Source organism: Salmo salar, chromosome 17 (genome assembly GCF_965601325.2).
Source record: "Salmo salar chromosome 17, fSalSal1, whole genome shotgun sequence".
NCBI classification, from domain to species: domain Eukaryota; kingdom Metazoa; phylum Chordata; class Actinopteri; order Salmoniformes; family Salmonidae; genus Salmo; species Salmo salar.
The window spans coordinates 20,631,680-20,654,343 of NC_138307.1; the positions used below are offsets into that span (position 1 = coordinate 20,631,680).

At 41.8% G+C, this 22,664-nt stretch overlaps 2 long non-coding RNA genes across 6 annotated transcripts; both read left to right on the forward strand.

Moving 5' to 3' along the window:
• Positions 1-32: 32 nt before the first annotated feature.
• LOC106575657 (uncharacterized) lies at positions 33-20,514 on the forward strand. 5 transcript variants are annotated; one of them, XR_006760036.2, is made up of 5 exons: positions 33-80; positions 1,865-1,978; positions 2,354-2,471; positions 17,554-20,146; positions 20,227-20,514. It is a non-coding gene; the product is annotated as an uncharacterized LOC106575657 (long non-coding RNA). The 5 variants fall into 5 exon arrangements; XR_014381134.1 differs by lacking the exon at positions 33-80 and adding an exon at positions 88-1,572 and having other exon boundaries at positions 2,354-2,482; XR_014381132.1 differs by lacking the exon at positions 33-80 and adding an exon at positions 88-1,572.
• A 118-nt stretch (positions 20,515-20,632) lies between these two features.
• LOC145861369 (uncharacterized) lies at positions 20,633-21,789 on the forward strand. The gene is made up of 3 exons (XR_014381135.1): positions 20,633-21,053; positions 21,460-21,551; positions 21,657-21,789. It is a non-coding gene; the product is annotated as an uncharacterized LOC145861369 (long non-coding RNA).
• The last annotated feature ends 875 nt before the right edge of the window (positions 21,790-22,664 follow it).

A 22,664-nucleotide genomic window follows, 5' to 3' on the forward strand; every position in this document is an offset into this window, starting at 1 on the left:
CGCCTCTAGCGTTAACAGGAAGTTGTTGAAAGCATTTTCAACCGCAACCTGTTTGCACTCTTAAAGCCCAAACAGGTCTGGTAGGTTTATTACTAGACCTAAAATTGGTATGTCATGTGTAGGCAAAGGCAATAAAGCCACAAAAGCATTATTTATGGATCAGCTCTGGTGATACATAAGAGGTTTATGAATTGCAAATGTGTACAATGCACAATAAAATATACTAGTAGTGCGACGGCGTAATGCTACGGTTGCGCAGTGCAAGACTTCCGTATCTAGCTATCTACTGTAAATAACGTTACAACAAATAGCTTTCTAGCATATTTAGTAACTACTAGACAATTTAGCACCTAGAACGTGTCGTATACGAAAGGCTAAGAAGAAATTGATACAATTTGGATTTATTTGTGCGATCGACCGTTGGTGTTGAACTAACCACGTACTATTAGCTACCAGTTAAACAGACGCTGTTGCTAGCAGCAAGCTAGCTTTGTGTTAGATCCAGGCTAGCTAACTAATTATCAACATTTTAGGCCTGCTTTTGTTTTCATCTGATATGGACTTGAGAAACTAGCTAACTTCATCAAATATTTGGCAGCCATCAAATGAATATTTTTTTGCTTTCAAATAAATTCAAATATTATTTGGTTTTCTGAGAGGTATTCAAAATATATTCAAATAATATTTGGTTTTCTGAGACTTGTATTTGAATATCAAAGAAAATATATATTTTTGAAACTCTAACCTCAAGTGAAAAGTTGGTATTTTCAAATAAACTACAAATACAACTATTTCCTGGCCAGGTCTGGACAGAATGTGAGCTTCCCCTTATCCCACTTTATCCCTCTCCCTACTTATGTAAATAATACCTATGGTAAAAACGTTTTTCACATTTTCTTTATAGATTGTTTTTTAAATCATGGTTTACACCCTGCTGTATCCTGTGCATATGACAAATAATATTTGATTTGATTGGATTTGGCACGTCAACATGTGACATGTCCCTGAAAAATAAAGCAAAAGGAGCACTCTGTGTCTGCATAGATGTTTAGAAGAAGTGCAATATCATTCCTTGAGCAATACATATGTAGCAGACATGAGTCTGGCTCAAGTTCTGGTGATGTGAGAGCCCTCCTCTTGGTCTAATGGTCAAGACGTTGGAGACCAGGATTCAGATCTCTCCCACGACACATACACTGTATCATAGGAATCAAGTAAGCTACAGTACATGCATCTGAAAATGTCATTGTTCCATTGTTTACGCATTTGTTGGTGCCACACTTTTTGAACTCCCACCTTCATTCTTTATGGTTTCATATAAGTATTTTAAAGTATTTAGCACTAGAGCTCTGGCATTGCATTCCGTCATTCTCCATGCACCCCCACATACTGTACAAAGGTCACACAAGTGTCAATCAGACACACACACATTACACATCCATAATCAGTGGTTAGATCATGTGGTTAGCACTTGCACAGTGTGTTCAGTCAGACGTCTGCCTTAGGAGGAAGTCAGTTCTGTCTCAAAGATCACAGCACTGAGGATATTACATATTGTTGCCAGTGTATTCTGTAAGATATTTACTTTTTATGTGGATTGACTTGTTCATTTAACGTATTAAGTGAAGTGTTTCATAGATTCTTCTGTTCTTAGGTGTCTTAAAACTGTTGGAGCTAAGGCTTTGACAGACACACTGGTGGAACTTGGACACAATGTGACTATAAATTGTACTTTTCCACCCACTAGTGCAGAAAATACATACAGCGGCAACCACAGCCTCCACTGGCCATATTCTGTGTGAGTTCTCATGGTACTTATTTCCATGATACATTATGTTAAAACCGACATATTTATTCCTAACAGAATTTAGAGTGGTCATACAGAATGTAACAGAAGATGATTGTGGAGAGTACTACTGTGCAATGAAAGAAAAACAACAGTTCCTGTTCAACAATGGCAACAGACTCATCACCATTAGTAAGCGCACATAGTATTCAATGATAACATTTTGTCTGTAATATATTTTTAATAGGCCCTTTTTCATGTTTATAATGCACACAAACCAGCAAGGACTGAAGTCCAAAATAACACTTTTTTTGCTGCAGTAGTTTTGCAGTGTAACTGCAGTTAGAGTGCATTATATTCTGCAATTACTGGGTCCGAAATACCACAGAGGACTGCAGTTACTGCAGTTTCAAAAGTGCAATCTTTTTTTGTAAGGGTTGATGATGCGGCAACATAAATGTTATAACACATTGAAATTGTAGTGACAAGAAATTGTATACATTGAGAAAAACGTGTACACTCTAGTAGGGACAGGTTGTTTTCACTCATTTCCATATTGTTTTTCAGTATGGCGTGATACAGCTGGTACCCCCACCAAGAGGACCAAGGCCCGACCGCATAGCCTCAACTATTTACTCCAGAGTCCAGTTTTCAAATCCTGAACTCACAACTACTGCTTAATAAGGTGCCATATCTGTATGTACCCTTCCTTTTCAAATCATACCTGGGCTAATGCTAGTCGGGGTCCCAGTCTCTTTAGCTATCGTTCTACTCCTTGCCTGGGTACCAGTCTCTTTAGATATCATTCTACTCCTTGCCTGGGTACCAGTCTCTTTAGATATCATTCTAATCATTCTACTCCTTGCCTGGGTACCAGTCTCTTTAGCTATCATTCTACTCCTTGCCTGGGTACCAGTCTCTTTAGCTATCATTCTACTCCTTGCCTGGGTACCCGTCTCTTTAGCTATCATTCTACTCCTTACCTGGGTACCAGTCTCTTTAGCTATCATTCTACTCCTTGTCTGGGTCCATTAGTGAAACTATCTTTTAGTAAAATGTAATGATTACAGTTCAACTGCTTAATTTCCTTTTTGTTATAAAGCTGTGACTTCTGTGGAAATTGTCAATGAAATTGCAGTGGAGATCACAGGAACAAAAGAAACATATGACTCATGACCCACTCAGCAGAAGTTGTGAGAAAGATCTTGCACAGTGGAAAGTAACACATTTCACCACAACACAAACAGCTCATGTAAATGGTCACAGGCTGTGGTTTTATAACAATATTTGTTCCAGTGATGCTTGTGAAGGAATTTGTCTGGCAAGAGGTTGTCTGTTGCAATACACTTTTAGAATGAATGCCTTCACAGGAATTCTTACCCTGCCTTAACAAAGTTGTCTTGAACAAAACAAAAACAACTTTGAGATAAGGTATAGCCTACACATGTCCAGTAAATCATGAATAAGGATTTAGCCATAGCTTCTGGTCCAATGATACAATATTCACAAAACTCTTCAGAGTGTCTGTCCTTGATGACACTTCATTTTCCCGGTTGTGGCAGGGCAAGGTGTGTGTGTGTTATGACAGGGTACAGGTGTTAGTTAAGGCAGGTTCCAGGGCCTGGCACTATGGGGTCTACATATCAGGGAAATGTCTCCGTCTACAGGGACTCTACTGGGCTTCCAAATACCCTCTGTGACATCATCCTCTCAGGCTGGTTAGGTGTGCTGCAAACAAATTCTCCATGTAATCGAACACTGACATCTTCCTTCATCTTTTTGTTAACAAACAGCCTGTGGCAAGATTCAGATACAGATAACTGGAAATGCCATGATAAGGACCATTCCTCTACAGCTACAAAAGCACCTTGCATGTTCTCTATGACATAAGGAGTATTCCTTCCCCTTTTCCAAATTGCACCATCATTTGCGTATAAGGCCGCCCCTATACCCTGTCCGATATCCCCAAACATATCATCCATCATCAACGTGAATAAGAGAGGACTAAAAGCACTACCTGTGGAGTTCCATTTTCCACCTCATATTCTCTTGATAACTCCGATCCCACCCTGACCTGGAAGATTGGGTCAAACAAGAAATCCATAATCCAGTTGGACATTCTCCCACTGCCCACTAATACCCATTCCATTCAATTTAATCAGTAAACCTTCCCCTCACATTGTATCATATGCTTTTTAAATGTGAAAATATACTATTGACGTCACTTCCTTTCCAATGCTTTGGTCACTTCACTACAAACTGTAAACAATGTTTCAAGGGTAGTCCTTCCTTTTCTGAATCCACTCTGGTATGGACTCAATAGACCCCTATGTTCCAGATGATACATCAATCTACCTACAATCAACTTGTCCATTAATTTACAGAGATTTGTTGCAAGTGCAATAGGTCTATACCCTTGCAGGACTTGATGGATCTTTACCAGGCTTCACATAAGGCTACACCACAGCATGTTTCTATCCTGATGGCAGCACTCCTGTCCTCCATATTTTGTTAAATAAACTCAATCTTTCCAAAAACTTCTGTAGGCAGATGTGTAAACATAATGTTGCATAGTCGATCCTCTCCTGGAGCAGGGCAATCACACCCCACCCAAAGTCCTCGTTATTTCAAACACGGTGAATTTAGCTTTTCTTACTTACGTCTTTTACGTTCATTACCTAGAGTTCTCTCTAGTATTTGTTTTTTAATTAAAACTCTTGCTTTGTAAAAAGACTGATAAAAAAATAATGTTTGTCTGCCATTGTTAGCTCCCTCTGTAGATGCCTACTGGACAACTTATTTGTATTGGTTTTAAATCTTTTTAATGAATTTTTATCTTATTAACACTTTGTGCTAGCTATTTGTGTGGGTAGCTATCAAGTAAAACACAACAACACTAAAGTTCTTCACAAAAATGATTTGAATGCATTTTAATGGTTTGAAACTTGTTTGCCTGTTGAACACACATCCTCAGCCTTTGCCACCTTCTATAGGAATTTAACGACTGCATAGGGCTATGTATTGGATGACTGGCTGTGAATGTTTATTGAATTGTTTTATTTCTGCCTTTCCTAGTCCAGACATTCTGAAATTCACTAAAGCATCCCATGTATGTAACTTTAGTCTTTCACTTTTCATTGAAAAGCTTTTGTCAAAAGTGACTTTTCGCAGCAAGTTTAGGAGAAGTTACACAGTAGATTAGGATAATGAACGTAGCAGGTTAGGAGAATTAGGTTAAGGTTAGAAAAGAGGTTAGGGTTAGCTAAAATGCAAAAACATAATATATATATACACTGCTCAAAAAAATAAAGGGAACACTTAAACAACACAATGTAACTCGAAGTCAATCACACTTCTGTGAAATCAAACTGTCCACTTAGGAAGCAACACTGATTGACAATAAATTTCACATGCTGTTGTGCAAATGGAATAGACAACAGGTGGAAATTATAGGCAATTTGCAAGACACCCCCAATAAAGGAGTGGTTCTGCAGGTGGGGACCACAGACCACTTCTCAGTTCCTATGCTTCCTGGCTGATGTTTTGGTCACTTTTGAATGCTGGTGGTGCTTTCACTCTAGTGGTAGCATGAGACGGAGTCTACAACCCACACAAGTGGCTCAGGTAGTGCAGCTCATCCAGGATGGCACATCAATGCGAGCTGTGGCAAGAAGGTTTGCTGTGTCTGTCAGCGTAGTGTCCAGAGCATGGAGGCGCTACCAGGAGACAGGCCAGTACATCAGGAGGCGTGGAGGAAGCTATAGGAGGGCAACAACCCAGCAGCAGGACCGCTACCTCCGCCTTTGTGCAAGGAGGAGCAGGAGGAGCACTGCCAGAGCCCTGCAAAATGACCTCCAGCAGGCCACAAATGTGCATGTGTCTGCTCAAACGGTCAGAAACAGACTCCATGAGGGTGGTATGAGGGCCCGACGTCCACAGGTGGGGGTTGTGCTTACAGCCCAACACCGTGCAGGACGTTTGGCATTTGCCAGAGAACACCAAGATTGGCAAATTCGCCACTGGCGCCCTGTGCTCTTCACAGATGCAAGCAGGTTCACACTGAGCACGTGACAGACGTGACAGAGTCTGGAGACGCCGTGGAGAACGTTCTGCTGCCTGCAACATCCTCCAGCATGACCGGTTTGGCAGTGGGTCAGTCATGGTGTGGGGTGGCATTTCTTTGGGGGGCCGCACAGCCCTCCATGTGCTCGCCAGAGGTAGCCTGACTGCCATTAGGTACCGAGATGAGATCCTCAGACCCCTTGTGAGACCATATGCTGGTGCGGTTGGCCCTGGGTTCCTCCTAATGCAAGACAATGCTAGACCTCATGTGGCTGGAGTGTGTCAGCAGTTGCTGCAAGAGGAAGGCATTGATGCTATGGACTGGCCCGTCCGTTCCCCAGACCTGAATCCAATTGAGCACATCTGGGACATCATGTCTCGCTCCACCCACCAACGCCACGTTGCACCACAGACTGTCCAGGAGTTGGCGGATGCTTTAGTCCAGGTCTGGGAGGAGATCCCTCAGGAGACTATCCGCCACCTCATCAGGAGCATGCCCAGGCATTGTTGGGAGGTCATACAGGCACGTGGAGGCCACACACACTACTGAGCCTCATTTTGACTTGTTTTAAGGACATTACATCAAAGTTGGATCAGCCTGTAGTGGGGTTTTCCACTTTAATTTTGAGTGTGACTCCAAATCCAGACCTCCATGGGTAGATAAATTGGATTTCCATTGATTATTTTTGTGTGATTTTGTTGTCAGCACATTCAACTATGTAAAGAAAAAAGTATTTCATAAGATTATTTCTTTCATTCAGATCTAGGATGTGTTGTTTAAGTGTTCCCTTTATTTTTTTGAGCAGTATATATATATTTGACTAAAGCTCTATGCTTTCGAGACATGACCCCTCATTATGAGAGTAAGGATGAATTAAATGTGGTGGCAGGTGCAGTGACGACTGTAGAAAATAAGTTGAATGTAGAGGGAAGTAGTGAGGTCAGGAACGTGTGCATCAAGTGTAAAAACAGTGATGGAACTTGTTGAGAGTGAGGGTAAAGTACCTGTGGTGAGGAACGCTGAGTTTGGGCCTTGTCCCAAGGATGATAAGGATGATTTCGGTCCAGTAGAAGTGAGATATGTAGAAAGAATGGATTCTTGCATTTTGGTTGATCCATATGTGGTGTCAGATTAGGTGGAGGAGGTTGGGGACTGTTGAGTTGGTGAAGGTAACTCGGAGTGGACTGGTGATGATTTGTTGTGTTTCCTCCACCCAGAGGGAGCGGGAGCTCCGGATTATGAGATTAGGGACAAGAATTGTGACGTGCTTTACTCTCCGGAGCAGGGCGTTGTTGAATGGAGTGATAACAGGGGTGGCATTAAGTGTTGAGGAGGGGCAGCTGAAATGGAAGATTCCCGGTGTACCGAGGTAAAGACTGTTTCAAGATGGATTTTCGCGCTTTCAAACCTCAATAGCTTTCAAACCACTTGAGCCACAGACTCCAAATAAGTGTCATGATGTTGGAAAAATTGCGATTTTCACGATTTGGACATTCATTCGCTTTCCAAAGCTAATAAACATGTGGAAATGTGAGCAGCATTTTGTATTCCAAGTACAAACCTTTTTTACATTCAAATTTCAATAGCTCCTTGGTCATGTGACCTAGTGACTTCAAACAAGGTTCAGAATGTCCACTCAGTGGCCCTACACATTGCACACCCTTTAGTTTGTCCATTTGTGTCTCACATGGTTTTACATGCATTTTTCAAAATGTAGAATTTCAATAGCTCCTTGGTCATGTGACCTAGTGACTTCAAACAAGGCTCAGAATGTCCACTCAGTGGGCCTACACATTGCACACCCTTTAGTTTGTCCATTTTCATCTCACATGGTTTTACATTAATTTTTCAAAATGTAGAATTTCAATAGCTCCTGGGTCATGTGACCTGGTGAATTCAAACAAGGTTCAGAATGTCCACTGACTATACCTTCATATCGCACACTCTGATGTTTGTCTACTTTCATCTCATGCTATTAGACTTAAATCTGTAAGCTTTGCACGCCTTCATTTTACATGGGTGTTAAAAAAAATCTTTTAAGTCAACAAATATTCCATCCTCGCAATAACTGTCTTTCACATGGACACTGAAAAGATCTGCAAATGGCTGTATGTGGTATGGATCAAGGACAGGAGAGGTGTTCAAACAGAGGTGCTTAAAGGACGACGCACAGCTAGGCCTCATGAAAAACAATGTTTCATATGCTCTTTTTAGTCACAGTAATAGGCAGTGATTTGTCAGTCACAGTGAGCTTGATAACGCGAAAGAATCCTTTTCATAGGATCACTTTCATATACACTGCGTGCACAATTATTAGGCAAGTGAGTATTCTGATCTTATCATTGTTTCTATTCACATTTTCAAACTTCAAACCATATAAACTTGAATACTTATTGGATTTAATCATTTTCAGGTGATATGTATTTGTGTAATGAGGGAGGGTGTGGCAAAAGTGAATAACACCTTATATCAAGGTGTGCATAATTATTAGGCAGCCTCATTACCTCAGGTAAAATGGGCCAAAAAAGAAATTTAACTGACACTGAAAAGCCAACATTTTTAAATGCCTTTCAGACGGATGCGACACTCTTTAAATAGCTAAACTATTGAGGTGTGACCACCGGACATTCAAACGTTTTGTTGCGAATAGTCAACTGGGGTGCAAAAAACGCATGGGGAAGAAAAGGCGCAAATGAACTGCAAAAGACTTGAGAAGAATTAAACGTCAAACTACCAGGAACCCATTATCCTCCAGTGCCACCGTATTCCAGAACTGCAACCTACCTGGAGTGTTCAGAAGTACAAGGTGTCAAGTGCTCAGAGACATGGCCAAGGTCAAGAAGACTGAAACAAGATCACCACTGAATAAGATTCACAAGTTGAAGTGTCAAGATTGGGCAAAGAAATGCCCGAAGACAGATTTTTCAAAGGTTTTATGGACAAATGAAATGAAAGTGACTCTTGATGGACCAAATGGATGGGCCCATGGCTGGATCAGTAATGGACACAGGGCACCACTTTGAGTCAGGTGCCAGCAAGGTGAAGGAGGGGTACTGGTATGGGCTGCTATCATTGAGGATGAGGTAGTTGGACCTTTTCGGGTTGAAGATGGACTGAAACTCAACTCCCAAACCTACTGCCAGTTTCTGGAAGATTCTTTCGTCAAACAGTGGTACAGGAAGAAGTCCTCAGCATTCTAGAAGGCCATGATCTTTATGCAGGACAATGCTCCATCACATACACCCAAGTACTCCACTGCTTGGCTAGCCAGCAAGGGCCTCAAAGATGCCTGAATAATGACCTGGCCCCCTTCCTCACCTGACTTAAATCCTATTGAGAACTTGTGGGCCCTTCTCAAACGTGAGATTTACAGTGATGGAAGACAATACACCTTTTTGAACAGCATTTGGGAGGCTGTGGTTGCTGCTTCAGTGAAAATTGATCGTGAACAGATCAAGAAACTGACAGACTCCATGGATGGAAGGCTCATGGCAGTTATTGAAAATAAGGGTGGCTATATTGGTCACTGAATATTTTTGAAAGGTCAAAAATGTTATATAATTGTCATTTTGTGTTACTTATCTGTTACACTTACTCTAAAAATGGAGAATAAACAAGTGAGTTGAGAGAAATTATTTTTGTAATTTAGTTGCCTAATAATTCTGCACACTAATAGTTGCCTAATAATTGTGCACACTTATATATTTCCCTGAGAAAGACAAAACTCACTTTTCCTTTGTTAAACATTCAGGTTTGAGGTTCAATAACATTTTGGATTGACTGAGAGCATTGTGTTTGTTCAACAATAAAATTAATCCCGAGGAATACGATTTGCCAAATAATTGTGCACGCAGTGTACAGTAAGTACATTAAGACAAATCCTTCTACGTTGAGTATTAGAACGCAGTTTACATAACCTGATAAGGACTTGATATTTGAGCGCATTCACAATGAGCCACCTGCAGACAACTTACAAAATGCAATATTGCATTTGAGGGTTAATTTTTCTGATGAAAATAGTTATTTAATGCATGGCCTGCTATTTCTAACTGAGAAAATAAATTCCCTTGTCTTTTGTGAGTAAAATCCTTTTTCCAAAATTGATTTAGGTACATTTTTGTGAAGAGGTATGAGGGTTGTGATATGGGTCATTTAATAGTAAAATCATTTAAGGGATCAATACATTTCTATTTTGCTTCCCCAGTATCTGCATGAACCATCAGGCCAAGTGTTTTTGGTTGACCCTGCTGGACAGAAAGAGAAGGAAGAATCGGAACTCGCTGCATTCAAATGCAGGTCTTAGTTATTCCATTGTAGTGGATCTAATACATATTAGCATTTTACATACATTCATAAGGGTAATACTTTTTTATGACATACTGTGAAAAACTCTCTTGGCTGCTGGCTCTGTCACTTTCAGACATGCGCAGAGCAGACTTGAACCACAGGGGTTCTCTGTAAAGAGAGAGTAATCCAAAAGGCACAGACACACCCCTTGACTTTCTATTGGCACCGTTGACCTGTATGTATTCTCTCCTGATTGGCTCTGTGGTGCACAGTCTGGCAGTCTGACTAAAGTGCCAAAGGTATGAGGAGAGACATCCTCCTTTGTATTTATGGGAACAAATATTTCCTAACACTTTGGATCCTATTCTTGGACAGTTAGAAGACACAATGCATCAATGCAGAAAAAATGTATGACTAATTACTGTCCATGAGTAACCTCAACCTTGTGGGTCTATGGGTGTTTGGGCCAATAAAGTGCCAACTCAATTCTACCACTGACTAGTCTCATGCTCCTATGAACGGGGACACAGGGAAATAGTTTTTAATCTAAACCAGCCCTTTTATACTGGAGTACATTAACCCCTAATTGGGGCTCTTTTCTTGACACATAGTAGCAGTTTACCAGATAACAAGTCAAGAAGAACAAAAAGTAGATTGTTGTAAGGGTGTATTACATCCTGTGCTGGCCCCATTGTCATATCCATTCTGAATTCTGAGTGGTAAAATCATAGCTGAAAAATGCCTTAAGTATGTGTATACATTTTCCGCCAAGACAGAACTGCCAAAGGGGGTGGAGTTGCAATCTACTGCAGAGACAGCCTGCAGAGTTCTGTCATGCTATCCAGGTCTGTGCCCAAACAGTTCGAGCTTCTACTTTTAAAAATCCACCTTTCCAGAAATAAGTCTCTCACAGTTGCCGCCCCTCAGCCCCCAGCTGCGCCCTGGACACCATATGTGAATTAATTGCCCCCCATTTATCTTCAGAGTTCGTAATGTTAGGTGACCTAAACTGGGATATGCTTAACACCCGTCCTACAATCTAAGCTAGATGCCCTCAATCTCACCCAAATTATCATGGAACCTACAAGTTACAACCCCAAATCCGTAAACTCGGGCACCCTCATAGATATCATCCTGACCAACCTGTCCTCTAAATACACCTCTGCTGTCTTCAACCAGGATCTCAGCGATCACTGCCTCATTGCCTGCGCTAGTAATGAGTCCACGGTCAAACGACCACCCCTCATCACAGTCAAACGCTCCCTAAAACACTTCAGCGAGCAGGCCTTTCTAATCGACCTGGCCCGGGTATCCTGGAAGGATATGGACCTCATTCCGTCAGTAGAGGATTATTCTTTAAAAGTGCTTTCCTCACCATCTTAAATAAGCATGCCCCATTCAAAAAATGTAGAACCAGGAACAGATATAGCCCTTGGTTCACTCCAGACCTGACTGCCCTTGACCAGCAGAAAAACATCCTGTGGCGTACTGCATTAGCATCGAATAGCCCCCGTGATATGCAACTTTTCAGGGAAGTTAGAAACCAATATACACAGGCAGTTAGGAAAGCAAAGGCTAGCTTTTTCAAACAGAAATTTACATCCTGTAGCACAAACTCCAAAAAGTTCTGGGACACTGTAAAGTCCATGGAGAATAAGAGCACCTCCTCCCAGCTGCCCACTGCACTGAGGCTAGGAAACACTGTCACCACCGATAAATCTACGATTATCAAGAATTTCAATAAGCATTTTTCTAAGGCTGGGCTTGCTTTCCACCTGGCTACCCTTACCCCGGTCAACAGCTCTGCACCCCCCACAGCAACTTGCCCAAGCCTCCCCCATTTCTCCTTCACCCAAATCCAGATAGCTGATGTTCTGAAAGAGCTGCAAAATCTGGACCCCTACAAATCAGCTGGGCTAGACAATCTGGACCCTCTCTTTCTAAAATTATCCGCCGCAATTGTTGCAACCCCTATTACTAGCCTGTTCAACCTCTCTTTCGTATCGTCTGAGATCACCAAAGATTGGAAAGCTGCCGCGGTCATCCCTCTCTTCAAAGGGGGAGACACTCTAGACCCAAACTGTTACAGACCTGTCCTACCCTGCCTTTCTAAGGTCTTCGAAAGCCAAGTTAACAAACAGATCCCCGACCATTTCGAATCCCACCGTACCTTCTCCGCTATGCAATCTGGTTTCCCGAGCTGGTCATGGGTGCACCTCAGCCACGCTCAAGGTCCTAAACAATATCATAATCGCCATCGACAAAAGACAATACTGTGCAGCCGTATCCATCGACCTGGCCAAGGCTTTCTACTCTGTCAATCACCACATTCTTTTCGGCAGACTCAACAGCCTTGGTTTCCCAAATGACTGTCTCGCCTGGTTCACCAACTACTTCTCAGACAGAGTTCAGTGTGTCAAATGGGATGGCCTGTTGTCTGGACCTCTGCCAGTCTCTATGGGGGTGCCACAGGGTTCAATTCTCGGGCCGAGTCTTTTCTCTGTATACATCAATGATGTCGCTCTTGCGGCTGGTGATTCTCTGATCCACCTCTATGCAAACGACACCATTCTGTATACTTCTGGCCCTTCTTTGGACACTGTGTTAACAAACCTCCAGACGGGCTTCAATCCCATACAGCTCTCCTTCCGTGGCCTCCAACTGCTCTTAAATGCAAGTAAAACTAAATGCATGCTCTTCAACCGATTGCTGCCCGCATCTGCCCAGCCGCCTAGCATCACTACTCTGGATGGTTCTGACTTAGAATATATGGACAACTACAAATACCTAGGTGTCTGGTTAGACTGTAAACTCTCCTTCCAGACTCATATTAAGCGTCTCCAGTCCAAAATTTAATCTAGAATCGGCTTCCTATTTCGCAACAAAGCATCATTCACTCATGCTGCCAAACATACCCTCGTAAAACGGACTATCCTGCCGATCCTCGACTTTGGCGATGCCATTTACAAAATAGCCTCCAACACTCTACTCAGAAAATTGGATGCAGTCTATCACAGTGCCATCCGTTTCATCATCAAAGCCCCATATGCTACCCACCACTGCGACCTGTATGCTCTCGTTGGCTGGCCCTCACTTCATATTCGTCACCAAACCCACTGGCTCCAAGTCATCTATAAGTCCTTGCTAGGTAAAGCCCCGCCTTGTCTCAGCTCACGGGTCACCATAGCAGCACCCACTCGTAGCACGCGCTCCAGCAGGTATATTTCACTGGTCACCCCCAAAGCCAATTCCTCCTTTGGCTGCCTTTCCTTCCAGTTCTCTTCTGCCAATGACTGGAGTGAATTGCAAAAATCACTGAAGTTGGAGACTGATATCTCCCTCACTATCTTTAAGCATCAGCTATCAGAGCAGCTTACAGATCATTGCACCTGTACGTAGCCCATCTGTAAATAGCCCATCCAACTACCTCATCCCCATATTGTTATTTATTTTATTTATATATTTTTTTTCTCTCCTTTGCACCACATTATCTCTACTTGCACATTCATCTTCTGCACATCTCACTCCAGTGTTTATTTGCGAAACTGTAATTATTTCGCCACTACGGGCTATTTATTGCCTTACCTCCCTAATCTTACTTAATTTGCAAACACTGTATATAGACTTTTGTATTGTGTTATTGACTGTACGTTTGTTTATATTATGTGTAACTCTGTGTTGTTTTTTGTGTCACACTGCTTTGCTTTATCTTGGCCAGGTCGCAGTTGTAAATGAGAACTTGTTCTCATCAGGCTTAACTGGTTGAATAAAGGTGAAATAAAAAATATTTAAAAATACTGTATGTGTCACGTTCTGACCTTATAATGAGGTCATTTTTCCATAGTAGATTGGTCAGGGCATGACAGGGGGGGGTTTTTGTCTATGTATTTTGGGTTTTCTGTTTTCTATGTGGGTTGGCTAGATTGTCGTTCTATGTTGTATTTTCTATGTTGTGGCCGGGTATGGTTTCCAATCAGATGCAGGTGTTTTTTGTTGTCTCTGATTGGAGGCCATACTTAGGCAGCCTGTTTTTCATGGGGTTTTGTGGGTGGTTGTTTTCCATTTAGTTGTTTGTACCTGATGGGACTGTTGGTCGTTTTGTAATTTTGCAAAGTGTTTTCATTAAAAGTAAATATGAGCACTTCACACGCCGCATTTTGGTCTCCTTTAGACAACCCTTATTACAGTATGTGGGAATGTCTTATGTCCGTCCTACATGTAGAGTTGGTACATGGAATATTCCTCAACTGCATATATCATAAATTGCTATTGCAAATAGAAGTATTATGTTCAACAACTGACATTTTCAGATATTATTTTGACACACACACTTTGGTGCTTACAATTCATTCTCTAGTGTCATAGATTTGGTGGGCACTGTCATCTGTGATCTTTGTGATATGACTTTCTTTAAGCACGTACTGATGAAACTGTCAGTTAATATTTTTTTCTTGAAGTCTACAAACGCTCTACAGTCGTGGCCAAAAGTTTTGAGAATGACACAAATATTAATTTTCACAAAGTTTGCTGCTTCAGTGTCTTTAGATATTTTTGTCAGATGTTACTATGCAATACTGAAGTATAATTAATTATAATTATTAAAAGTCTACAATTTGTTTAAATTCTCAGTATTACATTTTTATTCATTGATTTACTGGCCACCATTACTGTGGTTACATGTTCAGTATATGTATTGACCAGCAAACCCATTGGAGCCTACCTCACCAGCTCACTCTCCATCCCTGCTTTGGGCAATTAATAACATGACTCTCGTACTTTACCCTTTTCCTTTATGGTTGATATTAATGATGAAAGGAGATATTATCTGTCTCTCTCCTATTGTGTACCACTGTTAAATACTGTGGAAAAATAAAAAACAGGGACAATAAGTACTTAGAACTACCAATTATTGTAGATAAATATTAAAGAAAATGGTAAACACAACACTGGACTGAACCAACTAATTGTCAAACTAATAATAATGTACAACAATATAGAAGATACATGACTAGAGGTTATGCAATATGGGTGTATATCCACTGCATGCTTCTTAGGTGTGTAATTGACATGACCAAGGAGCTATTGCAAATTTGAAACTATAAAAAATGTACGTTACACCATGTGATTTTACAGTTAACAACCAAGAGTGTGCAATATAGAAGGGTAGTCTGTGGGACATTAGGTCACATGACCAAGGAGCTATTGAAATTCAAAATGTTGAAAAATTAATGTAACACCATGTGAGATGAAAATAGACAAACTAAAGGGTGTGCAATGTGTAGGTCCACTGAGTGGATATTCTGAACCTTGTTCGAAGTCACTAGGTCACATGATCAAGGAGCTATTGAAATTCAAAATTTTGAAAGATTCATGTAAAATCATGTGAGATGAAAATGGACAAACTAAAGGGTGTGCAATGTGTGTCTATGCCATCGGGTTAGCTACAACCAGTTTTGAAAATGTTAGGAGTAATGGTTAAAGAGCTAATGAAATTTGAAAAATGTGATTTTACACTATGTTGACGGTCCCTAACTGCTGTTGGTGGACGTAAGGAAAACTACAGGCGAATATCTGTTGAATATCTAACCTGAAACTGTCTTTACCTCGGTTCCCGGTGTCTGTGACGCCTGCCGTTTGGTGAGCCGTAGATCCGGTGGGATACGGAAAAGACATCTGTCATGCTGAGTTTTGATGCAGAGTCGTTACCAGATAAGGTCAAGGTAGGATCTGTCAGTTATCCCGTGAGAGTTTATGTTCCAAAAATATTACAGTGTTTTAGGTGTCAAGTTTATGGGCATATTGCAGTGGTGTGTAGGAGTGAGATGCCTAGATGTGAGAAGTGTGCAGGAGGGCATGAGACTAAGGAATGTGTAGTATCAGTGGAGAAAGTTGTTTGTGTTGGTTGTGGGGGTGATCATGAGGCTGGAGATCGGAGGTGTCCGGTGAGAGAAAGGCAGGTTGAGGTTGCCAGGGTCAGAGTAGTACAGAAAGTGGTGTATGCTGTAGCAGTGAAGAGAGTGGTAGAGTAAGATGGTACAGGGTGAGGGATCCTGAGAGGATTCATGTGAGTAGGCAGAGATCAACAGAGAGTGATGGGAATAATATGTGCTTCAGTAAAGTGAGATCTTTAGCATTTATAACCTTGGTTGTTCATTGCACTGTAGAAATGGATTGAAAGTCACAGAACATAGAGGTTGTGGTGGCAGCTGCAGGGGGTGTTGAGTGGTAGTGATTTGTCCTCTAAGACCGTTGGTCTGGAGTAGGACTAGATAGGGTTAAATAGTGCAATGGGTGGTGCATTTCTAGGACTAATAGGTGATAGGGCAATTTTCATTTCCCCCAATTTTGTATTACTGTATCAAAGAATATAATGTAGGTAGGCCGTGAATGGCCTCACACACCAGTACAGTAGGTTGGATGCGATCCGCCAACCAAATCCCAAAGAAGAAGACATGACCCCTCTCTAGTGTTAATAGGAAATTGGTGAAAGCGTGTTCAGGCTCAACCTGTTTTTGATGGTTGGTGCCCATAACAAGGCCGGTATATTTATTAAGTGGCCTACAATTGGCGTGTAGTGTAGGCAAAGCAAATTATAACAGGTCGTCTACGTAAGGTTAAGAAGAAATTTGATCAAATTTAGATTTATTTGCAAGATTGGTGTTGTGAATTAGCAACACAGTTACAAGAGGGGAGGTTATTTTACCATGTAGGTACAATACAATGCCTACTGAAGAGGTAATCATATTTTGGCGATATAAGGATGACCGTAATGTCTACAATATTGTCCGTGGAAAATCTTGACAGATCAAGACCGTCAGTACAGTGACAGAATCAGGATTTTCCCTGAGGAACGGGCAAACGGCAACTTCTCTCCTACTGACTGATCTCAAGGACACCGATAGTGGGAGTTATTCATGTTTCATACCAACAGTGAACATTATTTGTCAAGTGGAACTTTCTGTTCAAGGTTTGTATTAAAACCAAGTCTAGCAGACAATTCATAGAGAATAGTCATGATTCTGCTTTTGCTTATCTATACAGTATTGGAATTTACATGAACAGTTTTAAGAAGTTGATACAGTATTTGTATTAATTAGGGATCCCCATTAGCTCCTGCCAAGGCACGCTTCCTGGGGTCTGTCACACCTGCTCCCTCTCTGGCACCAGACTGCCTTCATTACACACACCTGTCACCATCATTACGCGCTGCTGCGTAATATTGGACTCACCTGGACTCCATTACTTTGTTGATTATCCCCTCTATATTGGTCTGCTCCTCACTTTATTCCCTGTGTCAGCATTAATGTTGTTATGTTTTCATGTCCAGACCCTGTCCTGTCATGTTCCTTGTCCGTTGTTAATTAAATGTTCACTCCCTGTACCTGCTTCTCGTCTCTATCATTGTCTGTCCTCACAGAATGCTGACACCACTGCTGGAAGCAACAGGGAGTTTTTTTTGTTGGTTGGTGACATCGGATCCGGGTGCCGCCGCCGATGGAACCGAGGGGTGCCTCAGCTGGCGGGTCGGCCTTCCACACCTTAGCTGGCTCGAGAGGTTTCCTTGCCCCGGTTGGTTCGGCAGGTTCCCACCCCACATCAATCCTCAGCCGGTCTATCAGGCTCCCACGCCTCAGCCGTTTTGTCGGTTCCCACGCCTCAGCGGGATCGTCGGGCTTTCACGCCTCAGTCGGATTGTCAGGCTCCACGCCTGAGTCGGCTCACCAGGCTCCCATGCCTCTGCCGGTTCGTTGGCCTTCTACACCCCAGCTGGCTTGTCCAGCGCCCATGCCTCGGCAGGCCCATCAGGCTCGCCCAGGTGGGACGCCGGGTGGCGCCCCTAGAGGGGGGGGTACTGTCACACCTGCTCTCCCTCTCTGGCGCTCTCTGGCACCAAACAGCCTTCATTACGCACACCTGTCACCATCATTACGCGCAGCTGCGCAATATTTTACTCACCTGGACTCCATTACTTTGTTGATTATCCCCTCTATATTGGTCTACTCCTCACTTTATTCCCTGTGTCAGAATTAATGTCGTTATGTTTTCATTTCCAGACGCTGTCCTGTCCTGTTCCATGTCAGTTGTTCATTAAATGTTCACTCCCTGTGCCTGCTTTTCGTCTCTACCAGTGTCTGTCCTCACAGGGTGAAAACACATTAAAGCAGTTACATTGCATGTAAAACAGTACATCATATAACATTATTAGTTGCCTGATGTGGAATAGAGTTCCATGTAGTCATGGCTCTATGTAGTACTGTGTGCCTCCCATAGTCTGTTCTGGACTTGGGGATTGTGAAGAGACCTCTGGTGGCATGTCTTGTGGGGTATGCATGGGTGTCAGCTTCTCAACACTTCTTACAAAAACCAAGTAGTGATGACGTCAATTTCTCTTCCACTTTGAGCCAGGAGAGATTGACATGCATATCATTGTTAGCTCTCCGTGTACTTTTAAGGGCCAGCCGTGCTGCCCTGTTCTGAGCCAACTGCAATTTTCCTAAGTCCCTCTTTGTGGCACCTGGCCACACTACTGAACAGTAGTCTAGGTGCGACAAAACTAGGGCCTGTAGGACCTGCCTTGTTGATGGTGTTGTTAAGAAGGCAGAGCAGCGCTGTATTATGGACAGACCCCCCCCCCCATCTCAGCTACTGTTGAATCAATATGTTTTGACCGTGACAGTTTACAATCCAGGGTTACTACAAGCAGTTTAGTCACCTCAACTTGCTCAATTTCCACATTATTCATTGTGAGATGTAGTTGAGGTTTAGGGTTTAGTGAATGATTTGTCCCAAATACAATGCTTTTAGTTTTGGAAAAATGTAGGACTAACTTATTCCTTGCCACCCATTCTGAAACGAACTTAACTCAAAGCCAGTGGCATGTCGTTAGTAAAGACTGAAAAAAGTAAGGGGCCTAAACAGCTATGATAACTCTTTATTTTACAGACAAACCGCTCCTGAGTCTAAAGGTGATTATAATAGCAGCAGCATGAGCATCAGAGGACAGAACCTCAGCATCTTCCTGTTACTCCTCCTCAGTCCAACTCTCCACTTCCTTTGACTTACAGCACAGAAATTCGTCATTGTACCTCTTATGAAACTGTTGACAAGTACTGAGTGTTTAAACTGATGAAATACTTATTGTTTTCTGGAATGTATGTAATAGAAGACTGCAAATATACCTCTTGCAACAACCACTTTTCTAGAGGTGAGGAAAAAAGCTATTCCAAATTGCTTGTAGCCACGGTGTGTTTACTGATAGGACCACTTAAAGGGAAAGGGGGATATCTAGTCAGTTGTACAACTGAAATGCGTCTTCCGCATTTAACCCAACCCATCTGAATCAGAGAGGTGCGGGGGGCTGCCTTAATCGACATCCACATTTTAGGCGCTTGGGGAACAGTGGGTTAACTGCATTGCTCAGTCGCAGAACGACAGATTTTTACCTTGTCAGCTCGGGGATTCGATCCAATAACCTTTTCGGGTACTGGCCCAACGCACTAACCATTGCAACTTATATTTAATGCACTTTTAATATAATATTTGTTTCCGAGTCAATGCATAAACCACGGCCGTCTGTAAAGTCAAAATTGGAAATGGGATTGAAATAGCATTGAGTCAGTGTGTCCCTCCTGTCAACAAGATGCCGCTTTACTTACTTAGATTTTGAAATATTTCAAGATTAGTTATTAATATTGTACTACCAAATGACAGACGTTTTGTTGAGAACTTGAGATTGAACATGTGGTGCACAGGAAGAACATTGTTATTTTAGTCAACTTTTCAATTAGAAAGTTATTTACTTGAACACCACAGTGTTACTAAAGGAAAAACATTCACTTCCTCAATGCTTTTTATTAAAGAGTGTTTCTTTTAGCTTTTTGTAAACTATGGTTTGATCATGTGGTCGCACTGTGTGTTCAGTCAGATGTCTGTTAGAAGGAGGAAGTCAGTTCAGTCTCAAAGATTTATCACAGCTCTGAGGATGTCGAGGATTGTTGCCTGTCTGTTCTGTAAGACCATTTATTTTTCCTATTTATTTAACTTTCATTTGACAATAAATGAAGTGTCTCATGGATTCTTCTGTTCTTAGGTGTCTTAAGACTGTGTGTTGGAACTGAGGCTTTGACAGAGACACTGGTAGAACTTGGACACAATGCAACCCTGAGCTGTTCTCTTATTGTAACTAATGCACACTGGTACCTACATCGCCACCCACAGCCTCCACTGGCCATACTCCGCTCTTTCTCTAGTAGTAGTCCTGCTGCTTTTTATTACAATAATAATTATAGACAGAAATATTCATTAGAAACAGGAAATAGATTGTTCATACAGAATGTAACAGTAGATGATTATGGAGTGTACTACTGTGCGAAGAAAGAAAATGATAATCTCCTATTCAGCAATGGCACCAGACTCATGACCACTGGTAAGTGCACATTTCATTCAATCATCAACATTCTCTATTTTGTCTAAAATATACTTTTGAAAAGTGTTTTTGTTCATGTTTAACGCAGCTAGGTGCAAGACCACTACAGAAATGTTACGTCCACTTTGAGTACCATAACTCAAAGTGGATGTAGGCTATAAATGTTTTCCATAACCCTGCAGGACTTGAATCAATCAATGAAACAACAAACAAAAGTTTGAAGCTCCATAAGTGATTATGTGTTTGCAATTTTTCTACTGATTTAAAAGTGACTTTAAAAGTCTGGAAAGTATTTTAATGATTGTAAACATATTGTGCTTATTTAGTCTATCACATTGAAATAAAATGCAGAAATTTTAAATAAGTACATTTGCCAATTTCAGTTGATCCTAAAGCTTCAGAGCAACCCAGAGCCGTCAACACAACATGGCTAAAGGGTCTTCTCATTGGATCCGGGGTCTTAAATGCAGTGCTCATTTTATTGCTGTCAGGTGTGTTTCTACACTCTTAAAATGGGGTTTGTTAGTAACCTAGTAATATCTGGGTGGTATGGTGTGGCTCAGTTGGTAGAACATGGCACTTGCGCTGCCAGGGTTGTGGGTTTGATTCCCGGTGCCACCCATATGTAAAATGTATGCACGGATGATTATAAGTCACTTTGGATAAAAGTGTCTGCTAAATGGCATATTGTTATAATTTAAAAAAATCTTTCTAAGACTTTTCTTTAGACTGGATACCAGGCTAACCTTTTCTGCTTTTACAAGCAATGTTAGGTCAATCTGTTGCTGTACTTTTGACTGCATTCAGACCCAAAACCCACTGCAATACACCAAATAGTACTCAGTGATGTGTGATCACAATAGTATATTCTAATTCCATCTATATGGGTCATCTTAGCCATTTCAGTGCTGTGGAAGAGAGCTGCTTGCCAGAAGAACCATGACTCTCCTCCAACCCCTGAACCACCTGAAAGGGCAGACGGGCCAGAGGTCAGTATCTGTAGTAGGAATATGGATTTATATACAGTATATGAATTTTATATCATATTTATCTTCATGATGTATATATTCACTCATATCCACATTGTTTTTCAGTATGAAGTGATACAGCTGGTTCAGACACCAAGAGGACCAAGGCCCGACCGCATAGCCTCAACCATTTACTCCAGAGTCCAGTTTCCAAATCATGAACTCACAACTACTGCTTAATAAGGTGCCACATCTTGACTTTGGTGGATAATGTGAATCTACTCTGAATATTCCTATATTTGTATAATGTATTTAGTGGTGCTCTTCGTCACTATTGTCTATATTCCAGTCATCAATATCTTTGAAGGAACTTGTTACTTTTGTGTCTTGATTCATGTTTTTCATTGTTCATTGCTGGAAATACATGTTCATTTGTGCCTGTCTTAAAAGTAAATTGTTGCTTTCTTTGTGAAGCAGTTAGGAAGAGGTTTGTGTATTCCTGTAGAAAAAGCCCCTAAGCTATTTGTAGTGTATTGATGCTGCATCTGTCACGCCCTGACTTGAGAGAGACGGTTTATTTCTCTATTTTGTTAGGTCAGGGTGTGGGGTGGGCATTCTATGTTTTGTATTTCTTTGTGTTGGGCCGAGTATGGTTCCTAATCAGAGGCAGCTCTCTATTGTTGTCTCTGATTAGGAATCATACTTAGGCAGCCTTTTCCCACCTGTGTTTTGTGGGTAGTTGTTTTGTGTTTTACCTGACAGAACTGTGCGCTTTCGTTTCCATTGTTTATTATTTTGTTTAAGTGTTCTGAGTAAAAATAAATATCAAGATGAACACTTACCACGCTGCACCTTGGTCCCCTCATTGCGACGGTCGATACAGAACTACCCACCACAACTGAATCAAGCACCGTGCCTGGGAGGAGATGGATTCCTGGTCTCTAGAAGAGTGGGAGGAGAGAATAGACTGGACTTGGGGGCAAGTATTGGACAGATATAGAAGCCTGCCGGGGAGGCAAGGAAGGAAGCACGAGAGGCAGCCCCAGAAGAAATGTTGGGGAGATTGGTGGAGTCAGGGTTGAGACCTGAGCCAACTCCCCGTGCTTATCGTGGTGAGCATGTGCCTGCTTCTCG